At 34.3% G+C, this 12,111-nt stretch overlaps 1 non-coding gene across 1 annotated transcript in view; it reads left to right on the top strand.

Moving 5' to 3' along the window:
- LOC144246458 (uncharacterized) overlaps nucleotides 1-11,713 on the top strand; it is a 58,031-nt gene extending 46,318 nt beyond the window's left edge. Inside the window, exon 3 of the transcript XR_014955731.1 lies at nucleotides 8,774-11,713. This is a non-coding gene — a transcript (uncharacterized LOC144246458). The remainder of the gene's footprint in view (nucleotides 1-8,773) is intronic.
- Nucleotides 11,714-12,111: the final 398 nt, after the last annotated feature.

Genomic DNA, 12,111 nt, shown 5'->3' with positions numbered 1-12,111 from the left:
TGTTCCAACAATTGCTCATTAAATAAAACCACCAGAGGCACACACTTGGTGCTAGTTCCAAATGGCAATTCTTTCTTGAGCTCTCCAAGACATTTCTTATTTTGCCTATAAAACCTGGAGATCCTTGTGCATTTCAGTAGATCTGGTCCAAGGATCAGAAGATTAAAAACAAGCAGTAAACAAGACTCACATAAGCAAGGGTCATTTATATTCAACAGAAAAATAATTTTTCCTAAGCGAAACAGAATGGGAAGATATGAGAAGGTGAACTGCACAACCTAACAATGCAAGATGAGCCAGCACACAGATACAGAGGCTCAGAGGTTCTTCTATGGAGTTTTCCTTGTCAGTAGAAAAAGAAGGCAAAAGTGATTGAGAGGAGGGGACTGGGGTAGTATGGTCATTGAGAAGGATTCACTCAAACGTTACCTACCCAAGTACCTCCACTGACACAGTGGGATCAATCATAAGGATGCCATTCTTTATGTCATCACCCATAAGGAATTCAGAAAATTGGACCAGTTAAGAAAGAAGGGACAAAATTTGGCAGGTCTAGGGTGTCCAAGACTACTTCCATCGTTCAGAGAGAAGAAAATCAGGGAAAGTACACATCAATGGATAAGGTATATTGCAGGTAGAAAACAGGCATCAAGAACAAAATGTACTGAAAGCAGGAGTGAGGGAGCACACTCATAAAAAAAGGACACTATTTATTACAGAGAAGAAATAACTGAAGGTAGTATATATTGTTGGTGCAGCTCTCCTCTCTGTTAGTAATTCATTTATTGTCCACCTTTCAAAATAATTGCAAAAAAAACTGAACAGCATTGAAGTTAAAGGGAAGTGCATTTCTATCTTAAAAGTAATATAATTCTGTGACAATTTAAATTCTTCCTGATGCTCTCCTACCTAGCTAAAACTTCTGACTGCTATTACTCTGATAGCAGGTGCTGTTTTAGGAAGCAGAACCAGGGGGTTCTTAATTATTTTTCTGTGTTTACTAACGATCAGAAAGTATTTTCTCCACTTTTAGGTTTTTAAAGAAGTGAAGTTAATATACACATTAGTAACAAAGCAGGTGTGAAGCCCTGCAGGAATCCCACCAACAGGGAAGCAAGCAGGATGAGTAGAATTAACCAGCTGGTTCATCAGAAGAGAGGGCAGCTTGTTGAAGAAGCTGTCATCCCTGAATCTTCAATTGGTCGGTCATTTTGTCATTGGCAGGGTCTCCTTACATTAAGTGTAATTTTTTCTCTCATTGCTCAATCAGGATGACAGCTTTGGTTCTGAATGCAGTGAAAGTCTTGGCCCTAATTTAAATTATTCCCTGATAATTTATTTAGAAATATCAAATGAATGGAAAAGCAGTAAAATTTGGATGTGCCAGATATAATCAAATTTTAACTCTGGATGTAAACATTATTCTTAAACCATTGAGATAGTGTATGTGGTCAATTTCTGCAGTTTCTTGCAATTGTTTCCAGGTTATTTGGTGGTGGTAGTTGTTTTCTGAGAAGTTTTCATGTCATGTGTTTCTTAGAGTAATTCCAACTGAAATACAGTATTTCATGCCTGTGTCATCATTGTATAGTTTAATGTATATTCAAGTGATGATAAATTCTTGAATTATATTGTAAACAATATGGAAATTTTTTTTTAATCTGTTTGTTTTACAGGCTGTTGCTTTGAAAGTCTGTGAAAAATTCTGTTCTTTTCATTGATGTTTCCATAAGCAGTTTGCATGTGAAGTTAAAAAAAAAATGGGGGGAGGCTTGGCATTTTCCAGTTAATATCATTTATTTTAATGAAAAGGCAGTAAAGCAGTCATCTCTGCCTCATGGCAGGCAGACAACATGTTATTCTACAGACCTTTTGGCATTATTCAAGTCACAAGGAATAAATTGGAAGAAGAACCAACAGTATGAGAGCCAAATATAATATATCTGTATTACTCTGGAGCTCAGTGCATCAAGGAGAGCTGTGAGAGTGTTGTAACAAGTGGCTCTATAGAGCAAATGAATATTGAAGAAAAGGATGTCAGTACAAGGTTTAAATAGAATTTTCATACAGTAGACAAACATGATTTGGAAATTTTTTTCACTGGGCCACATACAATGAATGATATTTTTAACAGGAAAGCTGGTCCCTTTGGAAATTGAATCCAAACTTTCTGACTGAAGCAGAGGAAAGATAGTGTAAGAAATTGTGGAGAAGCAGTAAAGGAAAATCAATTAATCACAAAGTAAGTAGCATTTCTTCAGTACTTTGGCTTCCTTGAAAATGTAAGACCAAAATTTAACATAATTTGAAATTAGTGAAAAAGGCAGTAAGATTCTTAGGTCCTTTCTCCCTGTGAAGTCACCGTGGGTTTTCTGAGTAGGCTGCTCCCTGTGGCATTCAACTTAGATTGCATTGAATTATACAATGAGAAAAGGTATTTTAATAGAAAATGGGCTTTGGATTATCATGGGCAGATCAGAAGAGTGAAAGGGAGACATCACTATACTTGAAATTAGGCAAAAAAGAACTATGTTCAGAATCATACAATCATAGAATGGGTTGGGTTGAGAGGAACCTTGAAGATCATCTCGTTCTAGCACATGGACATGGACAGGGACATCTTCCACTAAACAAGATTGTTCAGTGCTCCAACCAACCGGGCCTTGAACACATCATGAGATGGAACATCCACAACTTCCCTGAGCAACCTGTTCCAGTGTCTCACCACCCTCACAGTAAAGGATTTCTTTCATATATCTAGCCTAAATTTCCCCTCTTTCAGTTTGAACACATTACTCCCTGTCCTATCACTACAGTTTCTGACACAGGGTTCACTTCTGACTTCCCTGTAGGCCCCTTCAGACATTGGCAGGTTGCTGTGAGTTCTCCACACAACCTGTTCTCCAGGCTGACCAGCCCAAACTTTCCCAACCTCTCTTCATAGGGGAGATGCTCCAGTCCATTTCTCAACTTCTCTGGACTTGATCCAACAGTTCCATGTCCTTATTTGGGGGCACCAGAACCAGGACTTCAGGCCTAAATCATCCATTGCATTTGAAATGTGGAAAATATTTTATAAAAGAGACAATAAGTGTATTGTAAAAGCAACAAGGCAGTGCTGCTGAATGGCTCACAGTACTCAAAAGCAGTTCAGATACAATCTAGTATGTTAATTTAGGAAATTGCAATCCTTAGCAGTTTCCTGAAATAATTTAAAGAAAATGCACAACTTTACTTACTGTATACACCTAAATAATGAGATAGTAGGGAACTTGATATATATAGATTTTGAAGAGTTATGATAGAAATATTTATGAATGCTTAATCTCATTTGCATGACTACAATAAATAGGGGGGAAACTCTGCTATTCATGGCATGTCCTAAAAGCAGGGAAATGTAAATTGCAGGGAAATGATGATTTGAAGACCCAGCCTATGTGCTTGGCATGCTTCTGTCTCTAAATCAGGAGGACTAGGATATAATATTGCTGAGCCTTTCAGTGTGGGGAAAAAGATATGAACAATTAAGAAAATAACTTAGTTCATGGACTGCCGCAGAAATAATTTACTTATACATATGGTATATATCTTGTTATACCTTTCTCTGCTTAAAAAATGGTTGTTCTATAGCAAAGCCTAAAATGCAAAGTATTATGCCTTCAGATATAGGCATTTGATAAATTGCACTGTGTATGGAAGGTAGGGGCCTCTGTAACCTGTTGTTTCTCATAATACCTCAGTTAACTAGAAACCAAAAGTTTTTGGAAACAAACATATGAAATTCCTCTGATTTCAAACTCTATGACTTTTAAAGAGAAAGTAGTAATTTTGGATTTAGTTAGGTAACTTTTGCTGTTTTACCCAATTTAAATGTATTATTATTTTACCCAATTTAAATGTATATTATTTTACCCAATTTAAACCATACATTAGACAAGAAATTATTTGGAAAGCCAAGTAACCATTTCTATGACTTTTAAAGAAATAGTCTTTTTGTTTGTTTGCGCTTTTTGGGTAGTAACCAAAATGAACCTTTACACACGTAGAAATGCTGTGAGAAAGAACCCTGACATTTTCATTCTCATTAGTTTATCACTTATGTTATATTTGTCTTCCTGTATTTATTTATGTGATATGTGTGACATTTGCTCCTCACAGGTCTCTGTAAAAATTTCTGCCTGCATAAAAGACATTAAATGACAGCTTCCTTCCCAAGGTCAGCTTCAGTTTCTTTAAAGTCAAAGTGAGGACCATGCATCTTAAGTAGTAAAATTAATGACTGCTAGGAATGTTTGCATAGTGGGGAAATCTAAGCTAGTTTGAAGTTACCTTCTTCATTTGTAAATATCTGGTGTATGGCCATAGCATCAGGGATCTCAGCACAGTTGAATTTATCCTGGGTCTTATTTGGCTTTAGAGACTTGTCCTACTGAGCAAACCTGTTGAAAGCCAACTCAGTGTCAGTCTCTGCTGGTTCTGCAGTGCATTCACTACTCTTCTGTTTAAGTAATAGAGAAGGTTGCTTAATTCCCTGATTGCCACTTAGGACAGATACTGAATTATCTAAATAAATACAGAGTAGAATTGCAATCTCTGCTGTATATTTTGGCATGTTTTATAATGATATGAATTAATGAAAAAATATTATTTATCAGATAAATATAGTATATTTCTAAAAGCATGACTAAGAAGTACTGCCTATGAGAGAGTCTTTCCATATAAAAAGAAAAAAATATTATGGCCAAATTCTATATTTATGGTTTTATTTCAGAAACTTGGAGATTTGACTATATGTAAATTGTTGTCGGGTTTGTTGGAAAAAAGCTGAAGTGACTGGTGAATATATGCAGCTGTTTATAAAATAAAAGACTAGGCTATATTAGAATGTGCATTCCTTTCTAAAAAGTACTTATTTCAGTGAACTAATAAACATAAAACTTCAAAAGGCAGCTTATATTAAACATCAGTCTTTTAGGTTATTCATTTATTCCATTTCGATTTATGGTTAAAATATTCCTGTCAGAAATAAAGTGCCATTTATCTAATCCAGTTTCCTATGAAAATACACTTAGGTGATTTTGGAAGACTTCAATTACCTAATTGTATAAGAGAATAATTTAGATCTCACAGTCAGTAACTTGAGATGCTGATTATTAATCAATTTTCAGTGTAAGATCAGACAGCTTACCTGAGGCACTACATACCTTGAAATATCTCAGTATATTTTGCTAAGAGCGTCAAATGAATAGTGACCTGTGAAATAAAGATCAATATGCTGTGACACAGTATTTTCATAATCACAGGGATGAATTTAGCATTTGCTTGAGCTAAATGAAAATGAAAATTTAACACTCCAAGGCCATCTCGCTTGCAGATTACTTTTGGCAAGATTCCAAAACTCCACAACTTTTAAATAAATGTAGCATTTCTTCAGATTACAACAGCTAAGTACTTAGCAGTTTATTTGTCATTTACTTATCACCCAACATATTTTGCTAATCTCTGCTGAAAGGCTGTTCAGAAAGTGACTCTTAATTCAAAGAGTCAGTGGCCTTCAGGGTGTTGAACAAACACCATGTAAAGTTGAGGGCCATTTTTCAAGAGCAGCTTCCAAACATTAAATGCATGTGTCCTGGTTTATTTATGGCTATAACTCAGATATTTTGGATGAAACCTTTGCCTTCTGAAAATTAATAGCGAAACTCCAGTTAACTTCCATTTAGCCAGGTTATCGGCATTAACTTCTAAAACACTCATGAAGTGATCTTCCAGTGCTAAATTCTGAGATTTCATCATAATATTAAAAAAACACATTTTGCTATGTGGTTATTGTGCAATCTCTCAGGTATTTAAGTCTGTAATTTTTCTTTGAATGATCTGAATTACTTGCAAATTGCATAGGTTATAACAATTTTTTTATTTTGTTGAAAGGTTCTTCAGTGGGTGATCTCTAAACATAGATGCATTTTATGCATTTTTTGACACACAGAGCCACTGAGAAGGGCGCTTCAGCTATAAAGAGCACCGAATCACTTGCAGGTTCAAAACAAATGAAAGGTGGTGCTGAATCCTAGAGGAGGTGTTCAGGCCAGGGGCTTCACAACAGTTCAAAAAACTGTTAAACAAATCCATGCAATAAATATACATCATGATGTCCTGCAGCCATACATGTGTGATTTAGAGATTCCTGAATGTAGCAAGGGAAGGTAAATAAAGGAATTATCACTTCCTAGGCCCCTTGGTAAGTTACTTAAATAGCCCATCAACCTCTTTTTAAAAAAAACTCTCTAATTTAAGTTCAGAGTTTTTCTAGCTTTGGCTTCAATTTGCACCTATCTGTATGGCATTCCTTGTAAGCATAAAACGGTATTTACTATCCAAAATACATTTCCTAGAGAGATACCATTATAGTCTTGATTTGAATTGATGGAAGGATCAGTCCTTCAATCTCTTCAATCTTTTTTTTTCTCCAGAGTATTTTAAAAACTTGTTATAAGACATTATAACAAGACATTATGTAACATTATAACAAGACATTATGTAACATGCTAGGTATGTTTTTTGGAAGTTGTATAGTTACTGTTAATATTTTTCTCAATTATTTTCAGTGTCCTTCTTGAAGTACAGGCACCAGAAAGTAGATACAGTAATTCCTTCCTAATTTTCCTAATACTGTAATCTGAAATAAAATCACTCTTGCATTAAATTTAGATATTATCCTACTTATACATTCAAGGATTGTATTCACAGTCTTAGGTAAAGCATCAGAGTAGATGATCTTCATTTGATTACTTTCTATGACTCCTCGGCCTTTTCAGTTCCTGCTTCCAGGACAGCATCTCCATCTTGTGATTATGACCTGCATTCATCCTTCACTGGTGAATAAACTTACATTTATATTATGATATGTGATATTTTAAAGGATCCTTTTCATTAAGAAACTGTGTGACTGGTCTATCTCCGGCTATCATGTTTTCTCTAAAGACTTGATTAAGTGTGGCCACATTTCAAACTTGTCCTTACCTGAAGAGCAATAGAATGTCATCATGTTTTAGTCTTACACCAGAGCCAAAAATGAGCTGAAGGAATTTAATTTCAGTATTTCTGTGATGTCAGGCTGACATTCTGAATGGTTATGGACATGTAAAGTTCATCATTGCACCATAAGGCTTGAACTTTGTCTGATCAAGTGTACATCACAAGAGGTTAATAGTTCATTGATAGTGAAATTAAGCACTAGTATAGATTATTTATTGCCAATAGATTAATTTTACCAAACAATGTTAAAATTTCAAAAAAGGTGGGAAGTTGACAGTTTGAGGGATTCTTGAAATAAATGAAGATTAATAATATTTATTGATGAGGAAAATAATGAAATTTTAATCTAAGTAAGACTTCTTTAGCGAAAAGGGAAGAACATAGTACAAACTGAATTTCTGCATTTTAGGCTGTTGTATATAGATTATTTTCTTTTAATGTTACTAGGTTATTCTCAAGGGTGTTTTTGGAGTTAAACAGGACATCCTATACCTTTGTGTAAAGCTTTGTTGAAAACTGAATTACAAAACTACTTCTTCAGTATAGAATTTCTTTGACATTTCCAGAGCATCCAAAGGATAATAAAATGTACCTCTACTAAAGAGAATGGATCATTCTGGAATTTTCAGTTTCATCTATGTAGAAGTTGCATTTTGCATGCTGCAAGATGGCAGGAATATTACCATCAAATGCTAATGATGATGGAAGAGTTTGCAGCACTATAATTCCAGCAATGTTTTGTCATCTGTAATTGTTGACAGTAATAATAAACAATTTTGAACTAAATTATTAATAAAACATAATTATTAATTAAATTAATTGAATTATTATGAATTAATTATTAATAAAGCTGTGGTCTGGACATTGGTATAAACCAATGAAATATTTTTCTAAATGATGAATGAATGTTGAGATTCAACAATTAATCAGTTTTTTAAATTATTTAACTTTTGCATAAATGAATTTCTAGTACAAAAGCTATGGAGAACTAAGACAAATACTTTATAGAATACCATTAATACCATTTTATCAGCCTAATTTATCACTGCATCAAATAATATTGCCAGATGTGTTTAATAAAACTTAGCCCTGTGTGCTTCTGTTGTTAATTGAATTGCTGTTTTCTACCAGCTTCTGTCTCAGAAATAAATATTAACAACTGTTACTCTTCAGAGACCTTTTTTAACTATTGGAATATTCACTTTAGGATATAATAACATACAAATTAGCTTATTTTTCTTACAGTCACAAGGAGTAAGTCTTCCGTTAACATAATCTTTGTTTCAACATAAGCTTGCAGCATGTGGAAGGTCATGGGGCACTTGAAATTTTAAATGTCAGCTTGACCTATCTTAAGGCCTAGAGGTCTTGGTTTGCATGCTGTACTATGCAACTTTGAGGGTCTCTGCCACAGGTGATTGAATTTCGGGAATTAGGCATGAGGTGTAGGATCTAAATTAGTGCTAGAAGTGCTAAACTTGCACAGGTCATACTGTAATTAACTTTTACCTCCTGTTGAATATATATAATGATACTTCTTTTTAAAAAAACTGAGCTCCTCATATAGATGCACTACACAAAAAACTTTTTTTACTTCATTATTTCTTCATACAGTATTTAAATTTTAGGACTATTGAGCTCATCAAAAATAATTTTGGTGTTGGATATCTACAGTTAATTATGTCTGTTTTGCATAGTCTTTTGGGTTTTAAATACCAAATCTCTTTCCTTACAGAGAAGTCAATCAGGATTCTGATGGCTGCATCAGCTTCAAAGACTTTGAATCTGCAATGAAGTATGGACAAGATGAAGTATCACCAGTGTACTTTGCCTAAGGAATATTTTCTGGTAAAAAGACAAAGTGAAAACTTTAGATCTCAAGATATTTAAAAATCAATGAAACTTCATTTGTTTCAGCCAGCATTTTAAGAACTTTGACTGTAAGTGTAGCTCTGAAGAGCAGCCTTTGAAGATTTACTGTTGACAAGTTGGGTGTATTAATTTACATGTGTATATGTGTGTAGAATGCTTAAAATATTTGAAATCTCAATTGATTCACAATCACACTACTTAGGGGTTGGAACTCTGTACTTTTTCTTTTTGACTTAACAGACAAGAAAGGAGCAATTACAATTTTCAGTTACTGTGAAATTTACTTGTTCACTTTTTCAGTAGACCAAAATATCTCACATGTATAGAGACATGTAGATTGAATTTATGGTAGAAAATGCCTGTTGGTTTTGGGTTTTTTTATCAGTAGTATATTTGTATTCCCTTTATTGTTTTATGTACATATATTGCTCTTTTTTATGTATTACACATTGTTTTTTAATTTAACATTTATTAGTTAATTAGCTACATTATTTAGTTCTGAACAATTCCCAAGAACTGTGTATGTAAGGAAGCAATCATAAGTACTTAGGGTTTTTTTAAAGTTTTTTAATGGATTTAAAAATAATTTTTTTAGGCCTGGACCTCAGCCTGGCAGGCTGAAAATTCTGTGTATTCAAACCTCCAGCTGACTTTTAGGGAAGAATTTGTAGACACACAGATGAATATACACTAGCAAGATGACAGAATTTGCCAACAGTTGAGGGACAGTATAAGGTAGAAGCTTTCACTGGTTATGAAGTTGTCTTCTCTCTCTCTCTCTCAGTCTATTCTGTCCAGTAACTGGGAGATGTTCTTACCTGCTGTAACTTAATATACATCTATCTATCCAAGCTGTGCTATAATGAGAGAAATCCTTTTTATTCTATTTATTTTATCTGTGATCACTTCCTACTGTCGTCTTGTGTTCATATTAGTAGCAGTAATAGTAACAGAAAATAGGGATTTCATTATGGGCACTGTCTCTGATCATGTGTCCCATGCCATGGCTTCATTTCTATTTACCTGCCAGTTGTTAAGTTGCTTGTTGTAGAGATTTTTTTTTTAACTGCCCAGAAGCAATCCTCTCCTCAAGAGAGCCTAGAGTCTGTAGCATGTACCTAATTCTGCTTAAAGAGTAAAATAACAAATAATAATAATGATCAGTAAGAGGAAGAGAGTATCAATTTTACCCTTAGGTCAAGAGAGTCCCCAATTTTTTTTCAAATTTCAGTGAGACATTCCAGAGTGCAATTTATGGGTGAAGTATTTATAAAATAATGTCTATGTTTTCTGTTCCTGTTACATGTATGTTTCTCTCTAGGTACAATGAAACTGGAATCTTTCTCTTTTACAATTATAGGGCAGGTGATATGTAAATAAAGAGAGGAAGTTGGAGTATATCAGCAGATATACCTGATTCTGTATATAAAAACCAGGTACCTGCTAGATGAAATGAGCTGTAACTCAAATATCAGGCTAATCAGTGGGAGCAAACTGGTGTTGCCTTTGAAAGGTGATGGTAAGACATGCTAATAAGTTGGAGCTTTGCCTTAGAAATGCCATTTCCCAATAGATGAATGTTTTCATAAGAAAATCATCACCATAGATGTTAATTAGCAATATCATCACATGCTCTTCTGAGATGCAGGAGATGGAATTATTATCCCACAGGGATAGTTGCTACAGGTCTATGCACAGTCATGAGAAAATGTATGACACTTTGCTGTGTTATCATTTAGACTGTATTTTTTTGTTCAGTAGACCTCAGTTTTTTGGTGCCCAGACCCTGTACCCTTCCAAAACACTAAATCCATGCAGTATTATTTTATTGTAATACATTATTTTATCATTATTTATTATTTTACTTATTTTAAAAGAATTATTTAGTTCATAAGGAGCAGTTAAAAATGCTATGGGGTCCTGTTTATATTTCTACTATATGTGTGATTTGTTGTATAAATAGCTGCCAATGTATATGTTATATTGTACATGTATAATATTCTGTTAAATATTTTACCAAACAGAAAGATCTTTGTATGCTTTTAACAGTGAGTAATGTATATATCTTGTATATATGGCAAGGAACTCTAGAGAGGAAAGTGCTCTCATCTCCTTTATTTTCATATGTTCTCAATCCTCATTTTCTCAAGGATTTGAAAAGGTGCTATGAACTCGAATTTCTGAGACAACATAAACTCCAGGAGAGGCCAATGACATTTTTTTTACCATGTTGGAATTTTTTTAGAAAAGAGCAGATCTATATTAAAGGATGATAAGTACTCTCATTTCTCTTCCCACGGGGACTGACAGAAAGGAACTGCTGATGACCACAGTGAAGTGGAACTGAATAGGCCGTGGCCATGAATAGGCCATATTCCTTTTGAATACTAGAATGGAAATTAATTACTAGCTACTGCTTGTCTGGGTTTTGGCTAGCAAACTGCAGAAACACTTCAGCCTTGGCTAAAACCAGATAAAATTAGGAGTGACACTTATTAGGTGATGGCCTTTCTTACTAATGGTTTGGGAATTAAACAAAAGCAATAGCTACCCAGCCATTGGGTGAAAGAGGCTACATGCTCCTCAGTTTTTGTTTTCTGCTGCTGGTGTTAGAGCTCAACATCAAATGTCAACATGGAAGGATTGGCAGAGCTAAGAGCTATGATCAACCTTAACCTACAAGCTGCAACTCTGACAACTCAGTTTAACAAGAGTGATATAAAACAAGATTATTCACTCATTAGCAGGTTACATTCTTATCTGCAACATTTCCAAGACTGTAAATAAATCAATGATGGAAGTGGTATGGGCCAAGATAATAATTTTTTTTTGTTTGATCACTGCCATCTTTGCTCCTGGGAGCCATAACTGTCTGAACCTCCAGAACTGAAAAAAAAAAAAAGTTGCAGTAGCTAAAGAGCCATTGCTCTCTAACAAATAGTTATTCATGTACCTTATGCAACAGGGGATGTTCAGGATTTGCTTACCAGAATATTATACTGTCTTTTCAAATTTGGGTACATTTGCTTTCTTACTACATAAAGTTTTTCTTGTATTCTGACACCTCATTTGCTTAACAAACAGGATTTCCTTGTTAAAAGTATCCATTTAAAAATATTTACTTTCCAAATAATCATCTGTGATCATCTGTTTAAATTATTTTCAAATGTGTCCTTTTTATGCTTAGCCAGTTGCAATCAT

The sequence above is a fragment of the Lonchura striata genome, chromosome 5, assembly GCF_050655825.1.
Source record: "Lonchura striata isolate lonStrDom1 chromosome 5, ASM5065582v1, whole genome shotgun sequence".
NCBI classification, from domain to species: domain Eukaryota; kingdom Metazoa; phylum Chordata; class Aves; order Passeriformes; family Estrildidae; genus Lonchura; species Lonchura striata.
The sequence above is the reverse complement of the archived record's forward strand: the minus strand, read 5'-3'. Positions and strand labels throughout refer to the sequence as shown.